Below are 19,949 nucleotides of genomic sequence, written 5' to 3'. Positions count from 1 at the left end.
CATGAACACTTATATGGACTGTTGTAATATATATTAATAGTGGTATCCACTCCAGGAAAATTTGTTTAATTTCAAGAATAGTGAGATTTTTCAAAATAGTTTTAATGTTATTACGTAACCACAGATTGATTAACACCCATCAAAGGATGGCGGAAATTGGAAGAAATGCACCAATTTCAGAATCGTAATTCCAGACACAACGGTGATACAACTAGAAACGATGCAAATAATTACATTCCTTTCAGCATCGGTATAGGAATAATAAGTACTGTCAATAGGCTATAATACAGTTAATCGTAATATGTTTGCTAATAATCGAAGTGGGATAGATGGCAGGAATTTTTACGGTAGCAGACAAGAAATAATGAGTCGAATTTTCCTTGTAATACTGCACGAGATTGCGCTGTGGAGTGTGATCTGATGTACGAAATGAAAGTGCATCAGCAAACGAAATTGCATTCGTAAATGAACTACAAAATTATAAGATTAATACTTCAATGTATCATAATGATTCTTCTCAGGATTAAATAACTGATACTGACAGTGGAACCATCCCGGTTTTTAATAGCACTGATTGTTATCAGTATATTACTGTATGTAATTGTTTTTGGAGGTCGGATGATAACATAAATTGCTAATTATGTACCCAATGATATTTTGTTTACTTGAAAACTTATTGTACAGCCCGAACACGTATTAAAGTAAATGTCATCCCCTTCAAAGCACTTATTGGTACAGGAGCAAATGTGTCCCTTACATCATATTTTTTCTGGCGGAGTCTTATAAAGACATTTCAAATCCCAAATTGCAAAAGGTAGAACTTATTTTTAATCGACAATAAAGGTAAGCATAAGAAAAGAGTTATGGGAATGACACAAGTTGGGATGTCGCTACAAAATTATGATATTTCAGTTTTGAGTGAACTAAATGAAAATACCCTCATTGGCATAGACTTCCTTACATTCTTACGCGCCTTATCCGATTTCAAAAATAAAGCATTTTCTATTCATACCTTCAGCGATAACATTCTAGATTTGTTCTCTGCAACTGATAACTTTGCTTCACAATAGCAACCTTTTCTTGACAACATTAAATTGCATGTGAAAAATCAACCCAATTATAAAACTGATGTTATGCAATCTAAAAATGAAAGTGTAAGTGTTAATAACCGAAATTCTTCGTTTGAAGATAAAGGAAGTAGTTGATTCTTTTGGTGACGAAAATGGAAAATATGTATCAGAACTTAAGGATATTATATATAAGCATTCGAAGTTGTTTAGGAAAGTTCCCGGGTAAACATTTCACATATGCAATTAAGTTGGATACACAACAGCCGATTGTCACAAAGCCGTATAAATACAAATTTCGAGTTGAAGTGAGGAGACAGATTAATAAAATGTTGCGAAATGATATTATTCGTCCTTCACAAAATATTCATTTAAATCCAATTCATGTCGTTCCGAAAAAAGATCGGAAACAACTGAGAATCGTATTCGATCTGAGAAAATTAAATAAGCTCATACAACTACAACAAGTTAGATACCCTCATGTTGATGAGATCCTTAGTACTTTAAAAGGCAATGCTATATTTGGAAATCTCGATCTAGTTTTATCGTACAATCAGATACTGTTGGAAGAAAGTTCTAGGCCTTATACAGCTTTTACATTTGAAGGTCAATTGTATGAGTACAATCGAGTAGCCCTTTATTTTGAGTAGTGGTAGCACTACTCTAGCAGGTTGTTTAAATCTCGTATTAGGACAGAATCTACATTCTAATGTTCTTATGTTGACGATATATTATTTATTTGAAAAACACCTGAAGATAATCTAAAAAGTTGGATACAGTTCTGGAACGGTTAGAAGATGCTAATCTTCCAGTTAATTTAGAAAAATCAGTTTTTTAGGAAATCCGTAGAATTTTTTGACTATCATATAAATTCACAAGAGATGTGTTTCAGTGAATCAAAGATTTAGGCTATCAAATATTTACCGTTTCCAGATAATCTCAAAGAGACAAGTAAATTCTTTGGCTTATTCAATTGATTCCGAAGATCAGTACCAAGATTTGCAGAAATTGTCCAGCATTTATTTCACATTATGAAAAAGGGGATACCATAGCAATGGGGAGAAGCACAAGAAGGAAGCTTCCATCAATTAAAAGCCTGTATTATAGAAAACATCCAGTTGAACCATCCCGATTTCAATAGTGACACTTTAAAGGTAATTTGTGACATATTTTGGCAGTCCAATCCTTCAGTAGATCAACCTGTCGTGATCCATGTGTTAGCCGTACGATAAAAAGTGCAGAAAAAGAGTATACAATAACAGAGATGGAATTGCTTGCTGTTTGTTTTGCACTAAAGAAATTCGCACCATACGTCATTGTTCGTCATTTTATAATGCTAACATATAATTCGTTATAACATCTCAAAAGAGTACAGGGATACAATAATTGTTTGTTGGGATGGTCATTAGAATTAGTTTGATTTTGAAGTGCAGAATGTTAAAGGTGTCCATAACGGTATTATAGATACATTGTCAGAGTTATTTCCAAATTCAGAGCAACAAATTCTATCAGTAAATTCATTCAAAATTTCTTAAGACGAAATGGCTAAAATATCTTTGAAAGAATTAAAGAAACATCAGCGAAATTACGAGGAATATTCGAAAATCTTAATACACTTAACATCTTGCCCTACGTGTTGTGATTATTCTCGTACTTGGAGGTCAATATATCATATGACAAATGATGTAATCTTAATTGACGACCTTAAATACAAAGATAGAAAGAAAATATGCATACCGCCATCTCTGGTGCCTCATATATTGAAGGCTTATCAACGATGACTTTGGTCATTATGGATATTTGCAAGTATATTCACTAATTAGTAATTTTTTTACTGAAAGTCACTCCGGTCCTAAATTAAGAATTAAATTAACGATTGTGAAGAGTGCATGAAAATTAAACGTAAATATCAGGCTATTTATAAACATATGCTGTCTATTATAAATGAAAAGCCTCATTCTTTCTTGTCCATTGACTTGTCGATACAAAACGTAGTGTTCAAACAATATGGAGTTTTGGATTGCCTATGTGAGACGAGACGAGACTAAGACATAGTGTTCAAACAATGATTTGGTTAGAGATGAAACAATTCATGAACAAATAAATATTAACAAAATTCAGGGGGCATTCCGGGGGTGCCCGGTAACACTCTCAACTAATCTTTTCAAAAATCTCTCGTTCGTGCGGCGCTGGTTCAGGGGTAGTTTCCCCCGGTTTAAAAACATAGTGGCTCAGTGGCAGAGTACATATCTATGACGTTTGGTAGTTCATATTTCGTTTCACACTGCACACTGTGTTAATTATTTTCATAATAAAGACAATGTGTCTCAATTTTCTAGAAGGTTCCCGCTTCGATCCTTGTGAAAACAAGTTTGTGGTAGAGAAATAAAATGTTTGTAAATTTCCTACGGTTCCCTCCACTCAACACAAATAGATCAAAGCAATAATAATAATAATAATAATAATAATAATAATAATAATAATAATGATAATAATAATAATAAGATTGTAAAAACTTTCTTGGATTTAATATCTTCTTTTGATGAACACTCAAAATCACACGAGAGACACGCTGAAAAACTCACACACAAGTTCTTATACACTACTAAAGATAGCCACCAGTTAATCGCCTCGCAAGAGTAAAGTTAGTTATAGAAAAAATGGATGTGCACCGCATTTATATATAATATACGTATTAAGGACATAGGGGGGAAGAGAAATAAGGTAAATGAATTTTCGTTTGTCCTTCTCTAAATGCCGCTTGGGTTCAATTCTCTCAGTTTACAAAGAGGGAAAGAAGGGATATTTCGTTTCCAGACATTTTATCGGATCTATAATGACCAGTTCAAAGAATACATTCAGAAATAATCAATTTTCTTTCTTTTCTATACTTTCACAGAAAGTTTCGCAAAATACTTATGGTGGCAGATGCTCATTAAATTTTAATTTCTTCAAAGTATTAACCATTTATTAGACAGTTTTACAGTGTGCTTAAAAACTCTGGTTGCCAGATTTATTTGCTAAGTTCCAGCATGTCTGGAATCTTAGCATCCAAGTCTGTTAACCAGAGACATTTTGTCGCTGTTCATAATACTGTATATGTCGGCTCACGAAACATCCAAGCTGATAAGTACAATGGACTAGAAAATTCGTTAAGGAGGAGTGTTACTCCCAATTTTCTTTTAGTATACAGCGACTTATTTAAATTTAATAACCCATACATTTCAATGAAAAGTGAAAATCGTTGTCATTTTTATACTCTAAATTTATTGCCTTCATTTCGAAGTATATCTCAATAAATGGATTTTTGCCGAAAACAAAATCATGCATCTGAATACACAAAGACCAATAACCTATGGCAAATAAAACAATCAGTAAAGAAGAAGCGGTCTGAAACACTGTTCAATGAGCGCCAATTGGTCGCCTCGGAAGGAAGGTGCAAAGAACCCAAGCATTTATCCAAGTTATTGGCATGAGAAAAGCAAAGGGGACCAATTCGGCAGACAGAAACATGGTCAAATAGTGGAAAAAATGCATTCATCCATTTGCAACAAGAAATGCAGTTCGTCACGCAGCGGAAAAGAGGGGAGAGGGTGAGATTTACCTGTCCACTCACAACTAAAGAAACTGTGAGCATTAAGGGGAAAGTGATTGACAGATGACCATCTCCCTTGGTTGAGTTTTGGCTATACAGTATTTGCCATACCAATCAGATACCAGCGTTGGTTTCTGTAGCGGAGGCAGTGAAGGATTGGAAAGAAAACCTTTCAGTTGGGAGAAAGCCGAGCTGAACGGCGGATAGATGTATCTTCGTTTCTGCAGAAGGAAGTTTTTCACAACTTGCAGTCACAACGAAAAAGATGAAAAATAATTAAATAAATATTCATTCCTTTCCTACATATCATGTTCCTGTCTAAACATTTTAGTATTTTCAAAACATAGTTACTCGGAGTTTGCACAGCAAACGAAGTTTAAAAGATAGGAAAGAAGACGGCAAAAGATATATAGTGTTCATCTTTCAGAAAAAATTCAAAGTTCACATTTTAACAGTCAAATTATTTTTAGAATCATCGCGTAGCACTTCTTATAAGTTTCATTGGATTTTTTCTGAGTTCATAGCGTAGCTTGTCTCAGGACTACGTAGTAAAATGAACCAAAAAGCAATCCATTAAAAATCATTGCTGAACATAGGAAATTCATGAATAATGCGCGAGCTTGAAGGGTAATGTTTCAGAGGGTCCTTCAATGTTGTAATCATATTGATTATATTTAATATAATCATACTTTTTAAAAAATATTTCGGAACATTTTTACAAGGAGTATGCTCTGGTATATTAACTATTACATAAGCTTGAGTTTCCTATGGAAAAGAGACGGGAAAAGACATTGTGTTCGATTAGTTACGAGCTATTTTAGTAGGATCATAATTTTAAAAATATTTTTCGATCAAATTAAGGGGGAAAAGCTTGAGGGAGCTAGGAATCGCGTTTCAAGGCTTATAGCGGATTTCTAATAATCTGAAACAAATTTTAATTTTAATTTAATCATAATTTTTAAAATTTCGATTAAAGAATCGTGTACGATCATGTTTCAAACAGGAAAAAAGGATATTCCACTTTCCGGGACCACCTCAACCCCTTCTATTGCCCAGGTAATAAATCTTCCTCCCGCAGGGACCTGTCCGGCCCCACTGACAAAAATTTACACAAAGCAATAAAGTAATTAACAAACAATAGCCCTATTCAGGTGTAGAATCTCGTCAATCCCTAGTAGGCATGTTGTTGTTTTTTGTCTTCGTTAGTGTTGGCCCTCCATTACTAAATAATTACCGAGACGGGACCTACTGATTAACGTGGAATCCAAATCACATGAGCTCTCTCCGGGAATCGAACCCGGGTCTCCCAGGTGAAAGGCGCGAACGCTAATTGCTTAGCCATGGAGGAGCTATATACATAGTTATTGTCAGTAGATTTACTGAATTAATAAATCCCTTATTTATTAGAGATGTCATATCATATTTATGTGTATTGAGGTAAGGCATTATTATCTCATTTTGAACTCTACGTCCTGTTGGCCTAATTTTCTCCCCCTAATATAAATTATCTAAATCCCACACTGACTTTGGGGTTAGTCTAGTTATAAAATATCAAATTAAAACACAATTGTCTCGTTCGCATCTCAGCGGACCAGCTCGTGACCTTTCCTTGTCAGTGCGATTGCTTTGCATATCCTTTTTCTTATTATAGCTATATTAAAATACTAAACATGACGACAAACTTTGCCCTCTCCTGCGAAATATCCCGTGGATGATTTTTTTTTAAATTACGTAAGTCAGGAAAACGGAACGTATACTAGTGCGTACTGAATATGAAGGTTTGTCATCTAACTCAATTAATCCAATAGAAAATGTCATCTTTCTTTCATCAGTTCCTTAAGGTTTGTGTCGTCTTATCGTCATTTCATTTCGTCTGCAGTCGATAACGATTTCAAACTGATTATACCTTTCATAAGTAGCTACCTACGATGTTCTCATAAGGATTCTTTGACTTGAATTCTTTTCAAAAAGCTGTTAAGAAATCTTTGAACCAACGAATTCATATCAATGTGCATTTCATTATGTCTTACAAATTTAAACTTATGAAAACATAGACTTCACTATTCTATTTCTCGTAAAATTCTACCATAATTTGATATATTACATGACCCCCTTCCTATTTAAAAATGTCGAGCGAGATACAAGACTGACTTCAAGATGGCAGCTATAATATCCATACCCATAAATAGATGTCTTCTTCCTCCCCGTGTCGGCTAATGTGATTTTGTTTTTCATCCCTTTACCCGTTTTACAAATTAAATTAAATTTTCAAACTTGAAACACATTATTATAGCTTATTCTGAACAATCAGATTTTTGGCCACTGCGGTCGTTTTATGGACGGAAGAGGTTTAAATTTTGCTTACACTCGTTTCTTGATATTGCATACTTCTCTCCAAAGTTTGGTCAAGAAACTAGATTTCGACATCGATAAGTTTACTTGTAAGAGAAGAAAACTATGAAATACTGGTAGAGAACCTTCTTGAAAAATTGCGAGGCATAAGGGTGAAATATGTATATTAAAATCATTCACTGTCTGCATTTCTAGTTGAGTTATGTCTCTAAAAAATTAGTTGCTATATGCAATGAACAGGGTAAGCGTTTTCACCAGAACATTTTGCAGATAGAAAAACGTTATAAAGGGAACTGGGGAATAACCACTAGACCAGCAGGGAGACATATATATATATATATAATGTTCTACAGACCTTGGTGCCAATTAGTTGTAAACCTGGGGCTCCGCAAAATATTCCAAATCGGGACCCGCACCACCTAATGCCGGTCCTGAGCAAGCTGACTTGTTCATTGCACAGTAAAATGTTATTGACTATTATTTGTTTAGTGTTTCAGCTACTATATGGTAATATAATAATAATTATAAAATATTCTCTCGAGAGTTTATGTTTCTGGAAATCCTGTGCTTTGCTGTTTGATTAAAAGTTGCTGTGACATCAAATTTCCAATGACCAATGATAAATCATAGCTTGCAAAAACTACCAAGTAACAACGAATTTACAACTGCATAACGCGATGGCTCATCGCAAATGTTCATTGTACGCTATTTTAGAAATTGGTGTTATAGTCTGAGGGTCCTCCTTGGTAACCGCTGCCTAAGCCCTAATATACCCAGTCCGCCCCTTCCAGGGAAATGGAAGCTTTGGAGAGCAATGCGATTGGTGTGGCTAGGGGCGGCGATTTCGCTAGAGTCCATGGGCAAAACCCATGTAAATCCGGCCTTGCTGAGGCCTATCTTCATTAATATTAACAGCATTCAATTCAGACTCAAATATTTTAAATGAAAGATATACAGAGGTTGTTCAGTCTACATTTGGCCAATTTCGATTTACCTAAAAATTTAGAAGAATCCATGGCGCCAGGTCCGTATGTGCTTGATGTGTCTCCCTTAGTTGCTAACAATATAGTCCAGTCCCTGTCCATAAGACCCGTAGGAATTTTGAGGTGGACTAAGTTTCTCTTCAGATCCAAGTAAGACACGTCTCAGTGATGGGAAAAATCTTGGGTGATCATCTGGCAACCCGGGCATAAGTTTGCAAATTGGAAATTCAATATGGGGCCATGCGAAAATGCCATATTTACCTAAAACACGAATATCTCATCATTAAATGAAGCTAGAAACTTCATTCTTGTACCAAATTCAAGATAATGAACACTGTAATCAAGAAACATTCGTAATGTCGAAACATAGTGCAGCCATTTTTAAATATGGCGGCAGATTTTTCGAAATTTCGATTTTTTCGTACACTATTATCATTTATTCGAAGATAACTACGAAACTATAGGAGATACCATAAACATACCTCAAATAAACGGGGTAGAGCATAATGAGAGCGTTCCATCGGTACCAATATCTTTTCTCTATCTTTAAATTTGACGAAGTTATTGAAATTTTAGTAGCTCAAGGTGTTTGGCTTCAGATTAAATTTAGTAAGGTGAAGCCAATCTCCTCATGATTTTTATCCAAAGTAATAATTAAAAATAATCATCGCGTTATTTTTATGTAGACTGTGCCAGAAAAGTACGACTAAGATCTACTGTAACCTCCATATACATTGCGAGACACCATTTTTGTAGTTCAGATTCAAAAATGTAAGAGAGCTTCCTCGTGGTTAAGCGGTTAGCGTACTCGCCTTTGGCGTGGGAGACCCGGGTTCGATTCCCGGCGGGAGCTCATGTAGTTCGGATTCCACGTTAATCAGTAGGTCCACGTCTCTAATAGCCTCGCTACTGAAAAGGAATGCTAAACTAAAATCACCTCACATTACCTCAAAAAGGTAAGAACGTTCTTCGTTATTTTTTGACACGTCCTTTTAAAATTTATGGTTTCATTGGAAGTAACACTGTTTTGGTAGTAATTAATGGGGTTTACGTTAGTATATAAAATTTTAAGGAGGTGTGTGTATGTGTGTGTGTGTGTGTGTGTGTGTGTGTGTGTGCAGGGTGCGAAATGTGGGGAAAAAGTTACTTTTTAAATGGAAATAAAGGGAATTTAAATAAATTTCACTTTTTCGTGACCTCAAGTGGGGGAAAAATCTATTTCAACCCTCCTGTGGTTTCGAATCTGTGTGTGTGTGTGGGGGGGTAATATTATGAACTCTCACAAAATGATGCTGTGTAAAAGTTAGTAACATTTTGTCCTGAGGGTTGCAAACATTGGTGAGTAATGTTTACACGAGGATGATAGTGCAAAGATGTTTATCTGCTAAATGTGTGTAAATAGTGGGTAAATACTTTAAATCTATACATTTCGAGTGGAACAGGTAGTTTATTTAAGTCAGTGGAATGGCTTTTTTGATATATTTTCTGCGTGTTGTAAAAGAAATAAGTTTTTCAAATGAAAGTAATCAAGTTTCATTTTGATTACATGGACGATTGTTGTTGTTCTTACTCCAAATTCTTTGTCTCAATGTTTGCAACAAGGAGTGTTGCAAAATCGTGGTTTATATTACTAAGGAACTTTTTAAATAATTTTATCACTATTCAATACGGGACATTATTGTAATTAAATCCGCATCTTAATTAAAACATTCCTTGAATTTTCACCTACCAAAGTAATTTTTAAACGCATGATTTTGGTGTAATGTTCAAGTGTTTAACCCACCTACACGTTAAATGTAGGCATTGACATTTTGTTCCTTTTTTTTTCAGTACTCAGCTGACCCATTTATTGAAATGAATGATGATGAACATCCTGTTGGCCTACAATTAGGCCGTGGAAATGGAAGCCGAACAGAAGTGGATGGTTCCAAATGCATCATATGCCAAAAGCATAAGAATAAAGAGAAAACCACAACTACAATAGAAGGAAAACAAAAAGTCTTGGATGCAGCTGAAATATGGCAAGATGAGACCTTCCAGCGAGTCAGTGTCCTTGGACGAGATTTTGAGTTCAAATGTCATTGTTCAAATGAGTGTTACAAAAACTATACTCATAAAAATCGTTTGCTGAAGAAGAAGCGAGAGAACGAAGCCAATCTGCAAGTAGAACCAAAGGAAGACGTCATGGAAGATTCGTCAACATCAAGATATAGAAGATTAAGAGGGAACGTACTGTCTCGTAACCCTCCATCTCCTAAGGTGGATTCTGCAAGTCTTTCATGTATTATTTGTGGAAATTTGAAACACAATAATATCGAAGAAAAATATCGAATAAGTGAAACGAATCGTGCTAAATTATTCCTTGCAGCAACTTTGTATTTCCAAGATGACGTGTACACGAGAACTTGTGATCTTGAAGATCAATCCGCTGTATTTGAAGCAGATTTATACTACCACAAACTTTGTTTGGAAGCGTATCTTCAAAAATATAAAAAGCAAAGTCAACAAAAAGAGAATCAACCCAAATAAACAAAAAGTCAATTAATGGAGGATAGTCGACTACTTTTTCAGAACATTCTAAATAATGGCTATGGCCTAACCCTTTCTGAGATTCGTGATTATGTCAACAAGCAGGCTGGAGAGAATTTAATTACTAACAAAGAGGTCAAACTATACATGAAAAATATATTTGGTGATACTATTCAATTTTGCCAACCACTAGAAAGAAACCATCCCAACTTGTTTATTCATCAAACCTCACGATTGATGAAATAACTGACAAACTACGTTCTGTTTCTTCTGTCGGAGAGGCTGGAAAGCTAAGTAGAAAATCACTTCTGGAAACAGACTTCAACCTAGACAATGAATTTGGAGATGCGAATCAACTAGAAAAATCATGGAAGACAACACCTATTCCCCAACCGCTAATTGACTTTTTCTCTCATGTATTCAACGTGGATAAATTGACACTGTTTTCTCACATCAATGATAACAGTCAAGCATTTATGAGCTCAGACGAAGAAGAAGCAGAATGCAGTGAAATTGAAAACAACAACGATAGAAGAGAAACTCCTATAACAAATCGAGTTAAAATCCTTTTCCAGATAATGTTTTATAATGTTCATAAGGGAAAAAAGAAAACCCCTTTGCATTTAATGACTGGCCATTCAATTCATGAAAAATGTAAGAGCAAATAGCTGATAACATTATTCAATAAAGCTGGGTTATCAGTCAGCTATAATGAAGTTATGGAATCTCGTCATAATCTTGCACAATACACTATGATGGCATGCTCACAGAACCTTGCACTTCCAAGTCATTTTGTCAGTAGTAACTTTACTGTAGGTCCTATGGATAACTTTGACCACGAAGAGGCAAGCCTTTCCGGTCTACAGGGTACGCATGATACTGTTATGGTATTATTCCAGAAAACTCCAAGTGTAAATCCTAGTAAGCCACCACTATCTGAAGTAGCTCTTAACAAACTCAGAAAACGAATTGGTGTCCTTTTACCATGTCAACAAATTAGAGATTACCAGAAACCATCAACACCGCTGAACATTCCACAGGATCTTAAAATCATTGAAGATGCTTACACTTTGCCGTGTGATGAGATCAAGAAAGAAGAGGTAGTGATAAGTATGTTGCAAGCTGTTGGAGGATTGACAAACAAAAAAACATTGACATGGTCTGGAATTCATGCTGTTATTTCAGAAGCTGATGTTCCACTACAACAAGTTGGTTTTCTCCCTATTTTGCCTTATCCAGTAACATTTTATGATACTGTATATTCATGTATGAAAAACTTTCAAAGCTTGCTTTCAGTTCTCGATCAACCAACTCTGCCAATTTCATGTGATGAAGGCGTTTTTCATATTGCAGCAGAAATTCAGTTAGTTTCAAATGAAGATCCAAACCTAGTGCTGCTCTTGGGATCTTTCCATATGACCCAAATTTTACTTTCTTGTATTGGTAAGTACATAAATGGGAGTGGATTAGAAAATGTTCTCATCGAAACTCACGTGTTTGGTGTTAAAGTTGCTGAAAGTGTCCTTCAAGGGAGCAATTATGAAAGGACACTCAAAGGAATGTTAATGCTAGCAGAAGTTGTGGAGAGATTAAAGTGAAAAGCATTTTTGCATACTTCTGATGATGATTATCAGTTATCTACAAGAGTTGCAGAGAAGTGATTACTGCTATGAATTACTCAACAACAGAATATGCGCAAGCAAAGTTTAAAGAGCTGATTGCAGCATCACAGGAAGTTTTGGAAGCCTTAAATGTTTTCACTGAAGAGCAGATGAGGATGTCTGAGCAGTGTCAATTCCTTGAGGGGTTCTTACATCTAATAAGTCTTTTAAAGAACCTCATAAGAGCTGACAGAGAAGGTAATTGGAGTCTCTATCTTCAAACACTAAAAGATATCCTTCCAGTTTTTCAGGTATTTGACAGAATAAACTATTTGAGATGGGGTTCACTATTCTTTGAGCAAATGCTGAATCTTGAAACACGCCATCCTGAAATATATAACAAGTTCAAACAAGGACATTTTGTTGTACGAAGGACAAGTGAAAATTTAACGCTGTGGGTATTGACATGGCTCTCGAACAGACAATAAATCGTTCTCAAAAATCAGCTGGAGGGATTATTGGCCAAACAAAAAGGAAGGAATATATTGCAGAATGGGAGCTTGCTTACCATGAAGTACTGCTCATACGAAAAACATTTCAGTCTGTTCTTAATGTTATACCGTGTGATTATAAGTTAAAAATGCATCATGAATTAACGGGAAGGCTCAGAAATAAAATGGAAGAAAGCATCCAAAACATGTTCCAGTACATTGAGAGCAGAAAAAATCCATATATTGTGAATGGCGAAGTGAAGCTTCACAACCTTTTAACCAATGAGTGTGTCCCGGAATCGAGTGCTAAGAAACTTTTACAATTTTTGATGACTGCCGAAGAAGCTTTTGCCACATTCCGACAGGAAAGGTTTATATCTCGCTCGAAATCACTGATGGCACCCATTCACAGACAAAATCTTCCCACATTTCGAAGTATAACGCAACCTAGCATGCAGATGAAAAAGAAAACTGTGAGAAGCGTTATTAAGGATCAATTACTGGTTCAAAGAAAAGTAGAAATTGCCAAGGAGAGAGGATTGTCGATGGCAGAAATTCTTAGTTATGATATTTCACCTTCACCCTTACTAGATGAGAACGGCGCCACTACGAAACCCTCAAAGTCTCAGCTTACGAATATTTTGACAAAAGATTAGATAACACGACCATAAATTTCCAGAAAAATGATCCTCTCAAAACCTGTGTTGTAGTTGATGTAATGAACCAGTTTCGAAGACTGAAAGTTAAAGGAAATGTCACATTTAAAGACTTGTTCACATCACATGACACCATTGTAAATAATGCCTGCAAATTCAGCCATGTCGACTATGTGTTTGATAGCTATCTTCCAACATCAATCAAAAGTGCTGAGAGGGAAAGAAGATGATCTGTACAGCCACTACCATTGACATCAATAAGCACTACCACAACACTTCCTGTACAGATGGACAGATTTTGGGCATCATCTGAGAACAAAGTTTTGATTCAGGCTGCTCTGGCTGAATTTTTGAAGACAGTTACAATAAATCGAGATTGGGAAACTATCCTCAGTGGCGTCTTGCTTGACGGTGATCCTACTCCAGCTGTATCAATCAAAGATAAGAGATTCACGGGAATATCGGGAACTCTCAAAGTAGCTGTTGAGGAGGCTGACATACGCATTATCCCTCACGTTTTCCATGCGGTTAAGCATGGGATGCAACGCGTTGTAGTGCTCTGAAATGACACAGATGTATTTGTTTTACTGATTCATTTTTACAAGATCCTACATGAAAATGGACTTTCAGAATTATGGATGCGAAAATCGAGATCCGATATTATACCAATTCACACACTTGTCAACGGAATAGGTGCAGCAACAGATGCCCTTCTTGCAGCACACTTTCTTACAGGGTCTGATGTTACCAGTAAGATAGGTAACAAACTATCCGCTCTTAAGGCAGAACCGGAAAAGTATGTGTGCAAATTTGGACGAAGTCTTCCTCCAAGTGCTGAGTGCTTGGAACTTGCTGAAGAATATTTGGTCAGGGTTGCAAAATCAGGCTCAAGATCTAAGACCTTTGACACACTCCGATTTGAAATTATGAATCAAAGTAGTCTTCATAGCTTACAGGAATTACCTTGCACCAGTTCGTCATTACAGGGTCACCTGAAAAGATCCTTTTACATGGTATATTCGTATTCTACAGTGTTAGGCGCAGAAGAACCATTAGATCCAACGGATTTTGGATGGACATACAATGCAGATGATTCATCGCTCACACCGGATACTAGCATTAATGAGCTGCCAGAAGATGTTATTCGAACATGTACTTGCAAGAGCTGTTCTACAATACGATGCAAATGCCTAAAAAAAATGATAGTTGTAAGACCTTCTGTAAGTGCAAAATGATTTGTAATAATCGGTAACGTTACGAACTGTAACTCAATCCATGTAGACAAAATATGCAACGAACTTATTAATAATATTTAATTAGTTGCCTTCAACAAGACCGATCAAAATATTTCATCACAGGATTGTAAGAAAACGAAGTAACTTCATAAAGCTTTGTTATATTATAAATATGGTGCTTTTATTATTATTTGTATTAGTGTACTAACTTTATATCACTTTTAATTATATTGCTTTTTTTCTACTGAAATTGTTGAATTATTATTTTAGCAACCACGGTTTATTATTATTATTATTATTATTATTATTATTATTATTATTATTATTATTATTATTATTATTATTATTATTATTATTATTATTATTATTATTATTATTAACCATTTGCACTTCTACCTAGAAATCTCACTGTGAGATCTTAGAGTAATTTATCAGCATTAAAACTTGTGCAAAAAAATCATGGATAGTTTTGCTTTAGCGCTTAACCTTTCTTAACTTAATCTGAAGCCAAACACCTTGAGCTACTAAAATTTCAATAACTCCGTCAAATTTAAAGATAGAGAAAAGATATTGGTACCGGTGGAAAGCTCTCATTATGCTCTATCTCGTTTATTTGAGGTATGTTTACGGTATCTCTTATAGTTTCGTAGTTATCTTCGAATAAATGATAATAGTGTATGAAAAAAATCGAAATTTCGAAAAACCTGCCGCCATACTTAAAAATGGCGGCACTATGTTTCGACGTTACGAATGTTTCTTGATTACAGTGTTCATTATCTTGAATTCGGTACAAGAATGAAGTTTCTAGCTTCATTTAATGATGAGATATTCGTGTTTTAGGTAAATATGGCATTTTCGCATGGCCGCCATATTGCATTTCCAATTTGCAAACTTATGCCCGGGTTGCCAGATGATCACCAAAGATTTTTCCCATCACTGAGACGTGTCTTACTTGGATCTGAAGAGAAACTTAGTCCACCTCAAAATTCCTACGGGTCTTATGGACAGGGTCTGAATTAATAGCCCGACAGCGTAATTTCTACTGTAATAGGCTTCTCTGAAGACCTGGGAGGGGAATCTTGTCCCATTCCCTTTGCTCAACTTTCCAAAGTCCTTCCACAGTTGTCACACGCAGTTTTCCCAAAGCCCGCTTCAGCAATCCAAATCCACAATAGTCCATAGTACTTTCATCTGGACAATTAACAGGTACCTCATTGAAAGGTATCGCCTGTATTCCACTTGCCTCCTCAATCTCCTGTAGAATGCGAGGGACGATCGTGAGGTATGTGATGAGGCCTTGTCCATGTGAATACGCACCAGATTGGCGTCATTTCCGTACATCGTTGGAATCTCATGCTCGTAGATCGGCCGCATGATCTGCTCCTGAAAATACTGCGAATTTATTTTGCAGTTCTTCGCCACCCTACGAATCTTCAGTTTACCTCGGTAACAGTAGCCAGTAACGACCATGAACCCTTTTGGGAAGGATTCTTTACAGACCCGGACCCACCTTCTGGAGTTCTTGGCGCCTTTCTCTCGGTTTGCCGCAGTCGGAAAGGTAAATCCATGCTTCGTCGAGCGTTACGACGTTCATCCACCTTTGTTTTGCCAAATGCCGTTCGTATTGCTTCCGGGCGTTACACTTTCGTTCCTCATGGTGGGCATCCGTGAGAAGATGGCGCTAGCTTTCATGACTTTTTCCAGCTTTAGCTGATGGTGTAACGTCCGGCTCACAGTCCTCAAAGACACGTCAAGACGATTAGCCATACACCTTTGTGTAGGCGGATTTTCTTGCATTGCCATTTTGCGAAGTTTCCTCTGCATTGTGGAGGTGGCCTTCGTGCATTCCCGCTTCGTAGGTAACTTCGTTGGTGATCCAAATGGTGGAGCTTCGTTGCACTTGTACTTTTTAATAACATTTTTTTATTCCACTTAAACTGATATTGCAACCATTCTTCTTGCACTGTTTTCTAATGACAGAAACAGTAAAGTGGGCGTCATAGAGAGCCGCAACATAGCCTTCCCAAAACCGGCTTAGTTTGGGCGGCATTTTGGTCACAGAGCGGAAGCCCACACACTTGGAAACAAATTTAACACAGCACTCACAACAATGGTCCTGTTTTGTTCGTTACTATCGTCCGCGCGGAAAAACAAATCCGTTCACAGGAAGCCACAAGCCACTGCACAAAACTGTAGGACGCCTCGAGTCAGGTTGGGCGAGTCCATTCTGCCCGGAAGGAGTAGGAACGAGATCGGTCAAACGTAGGCTGAACAACCTCTGTTAGAATGCAAAATCTTGTTTGTATGATCCTAGTTTTTTCTTCTAAAATATATAACTGCACTTGATACAGTTGTAATAACCCCTAAATGCAGCTTCTGTAGGCACTTCCCGCGCTGGAAAAATGTCATTGTTTGGACTGCATACAACACTTCATTCGCAGGAGTTCGGATGAACAATCCCAACATCCTAGGTTCATTTATATTAGCAACTTTTTCGGTTCGCAGTTCGGATCTACTGCAGGTACTCTAATTCACTTACACATGTTGAGAAATTCGCAATAGCATTCAGATACAATGGAGGCTCGGCCTTAAGATGAACCGTGTCAGTCCTCTCTCAAGCCACTATCACAAATATATTCTAACTCAAGTGTTTTGTTGCAAATACTAGATCTAGCAGAAGTGACAATTCTTCTCACGAAGAGAATAATGTTTATGAAAAATGTTTGAAAGTAAAGAAATGGAAGAACTATATATACGGCGATCAATGCTTATGGGATTACTCATATCGATTCTTCGGGCAGTTGATGTCAGCGTCCTTCACACGAAAAGAAAAAGCTAATTGAAAATAAGGCTAATAACTAGAAGTAGTAATGTGAGGTGGAAATTTTTCGGAAATATTTCCGCTATATCTTTCCGGAAAATTTTCCGTTCTAGAAAAATATCAGTAATCAAGTAATAATTCCTCAGCAATCATAAAATTGGTTGAAATCATGTATAGAAATGTTAAAAAGTGAAAGATCGTTTAAAGAATCTGAAAATGTTCATGGCTCAGACAATTTTCAGTACTATGTAGGAACAAATGAAACAATTTTTCATGAATCGAAATATTTTCTCTTATATGAAAAAATTGAAAAACTTTTTATGAGTCGGAAAATTTTCATCTACTTTTTGTGAATCGGAAAGTTTTATTGCTCTCTAGAAACAAGTGAAAGGAAGTTTCATAGATGGGAAAATTTTCATCACGATGTAGAAACAAGTGGGAAAAACTTTTCATAATTCGGAGAATTTTGGATATTATGTATAGTGATGTTAGGTGAAAAATTTTCCACTATATTTAACTGCACATAGAACTACAAAATTGAATTTCTGTAGAGGAAAGTTAGTCAGCAACAAATTATAATTTTCCAATTAGCTTTCGGGAACCGGAAAATTTTCTAATATTTCAAGTTGGGAAGTAAAATTTTACACAGTGTTTCTCTCTCTCTCTTTCTCTGCGAGCTCCTTCATTGCTAAGCGGTTTGCATACGCGCCTTTGGCATGGAAAACCTGGCTTCGATTCACAGTGGGAGCTCATGTAGTTCGGATTCCACGTTAATTAGTTGGTCCCGTCTTATATGGTCTCGCTGCTGAAAGGTACGCTAAACTCAAAATCAACTCAATTCAATCCTCTCTCTCTCTCTCTCTCTCTCTCTCTCTCTCTCTCTCTCTGTGTGTGTGTGTGTATGCAAAGTGCAGAGAACATAAATCAAGTTCGTAGAGTACAAATATCCCATTCTATTACTTAAAATTTCAATTTATTAAAAGTCAATATTTTCCGATTCATAAAAACATACCCCACTTATTCCTACATCGTTGTTTAGCCGTAAAATTTATTGGTAATAAATATTGTCTTAAAAAGTTTCATGAAGTGAAAATCTAACGATTCCGCATTTCAAAGATGTTTCAAAAACTTCAATTCGTCCTTCCCTCACAATCCACCTTTGACCTTACAATATTACATTTTGTCAGTTTAATACGCATAAGACGGTTTTCTCATAGCTTCACTACTTTTATAGATTTACATACTGCAACACTTATGAAGTGCCTACTGTAAATTTTTGACTACCCAAATTCGAGTTTAAGTAACTCATGAAAGCAAATACTGACCATTTTCTGGAAATAAACATTTATTTATTCATATATTCATTCAGAAGAGAAAGTGAAATTTAACTAATAAGGAAGCTGATTTGTCTAGTTGTTCTTCCAATAAAATCAGGGGTGGACTGGCCATAATCAAGTACCGGTCCGATGGCCGCTGCGCCCTCCTCACATCAGTGCCTTTGCGCCCTCCTCGGGAGGGGCTAAGACCCGTCTTAGCCTCGGGAAGGCGCACAGTTTCCTCTCTGAACACAATTAAAAGAAAACAAAGCTACATAATTATTTTATAAATTCGCTAGCCTTTGGCCAGTTAGGGCTCCACCCCAGATCCCGGCATTTGCTCGGCCTGCGGCCTCGCTCTTTCTGTTTTCGGCGTGGGAATGCTATTAATGATATTAGATTTACCAATAAATATATAGATTTGACTCTAATATCGGTCACTTTGGATGATTTTTATATATCAACCCTCCCACCCTCCTGCTCCGCCCCAGATCCCGTCTTTACTCGGCCTACGGCCTTGCCCTTTCTGTTTTAGGCTTTGGTGGTACCATTAATGATCTTAGCGACTTCGAAATATATTGATTTGACTCTAATCTCGGTCATTTTGGATCATTTTTATATGTCTCTCCCTCCCACTCCCGCCGTTAGGGGCGCTGCTGGCGTTACATAAAAACAAGACTTCGTTCAAGACTTACAGACGAACATCTGGAATCATTGTTCTTGATGAACTCAGAAAGAGACAATCTGATCAAAATAGACAACAATCTTATTATTGACAAAAGCAAGGAGATGCGAAGGCTTCTTCCAGCATAAAGCAGTGACTTTACTTTCATTTTCCAGTTTTGTTTTTAAATTTCTTTTTTCGCTAGGTAGGTATATAATTCTAAATGTACTTTTGTTAATTTGTAGTAAATGTTTCATGTATACTTTTTATTAACGGTTTTAAAAATAGATGAAAAATAAATTACTGTTATGATGAACATAGCTTTAAAAGGTCAGAAGTATGAAAAATAGCATAAGCCCCAAACTTAACTTAAATCTTCAGTTATAATTAGGCTGTTAACAAATGTAGCCGAAGAATTTAAACAACTGGTGAGATTTTTGTAGTCTCAGTTAAAGTGTGCAGATTTATATAGGCCTAATATATTTAGTACTCAAAGTCACTTTGTTTGTTTATGAAAATATTGAATTTGTATAATTCTATCGTGATTAACTGAAATAGCTACTTAATCTTTTGTTGTTTTTTGTGTATTAATTTCCCGGGGGAAGCCCCCCGGCACTTTCTTTTATTAGGAGGGGGTAT

This window comes from Thermobia domestica, chromosome 1, assembly GCF_964235325.1.
Source record: "Thermobia domestica chromosome 1, izTheDome1.hap1.1, whole genome shotgun sequence".
NCBI lineage: Eukaryota > Metazoa > Arthropoda > Insecta > Zygentoma > Lepismatidae > Thermobia > Thermobia domestica.
This window is presented reverse-complemented; position numbering follows the sequence as displayed.